A 512-nucleotide genomic window follows, 5' to 3' on the forward strand; every position below is an offset into this window, starting at 1 on the left:
AATATTGTCGTACGGCAAGCTCGAGTTCAAGGGATACAAGCTTGCTTACGAAAACGATTGGCGAACGACCAGATCGCTCAACACCGGCGACGTCGTCTTTAATGTGGCAATGCAGAACAACGTGCTTGTTGTAGAAGTGCAAGCCGAACGAGACGGCATTAGCAAGGCTGGTTCCATCGTGGCATCGATTACTTATGCGAAGGAGCGCAGAGAAAACGTGCAAAGTGGAACACACATGCATTTCCATCAGCGTTTCGGGCACCTATCGTACGACACAGTCGAGAGGTTGGCGCTCGAGCCCGGCTCTGGAATCCAGCTCACGGACTGTCGACGCATGGTGTGCGTCACGTGCGCCCAATGTAAGCAAACCAAGAACGCGCAGTCAAAGAAAGATACGGGTGTGCACTCCCCGATTGATCGCACCGACAATGTGATTTGCTCAGATCTTAAGGGGCCGATGATGCCAAGGGACCGCCTTGGGAATCGGTACCTCGTTAACTTTGTCGATCACA

Source organism: Plasmopara halstedii, assembly GCF_900000015.1.
Source record: "Plasmopara halstedii genome assembly, contig: Scaffold_323, whole genome shotgun sequence".
Taxonomy (NCBI): Eukaryota; Oomycota; class Peronosporomycetes; order Peronosporales; family Peronosporaceae; genus Plasmopara; species Plasmopara halstedii.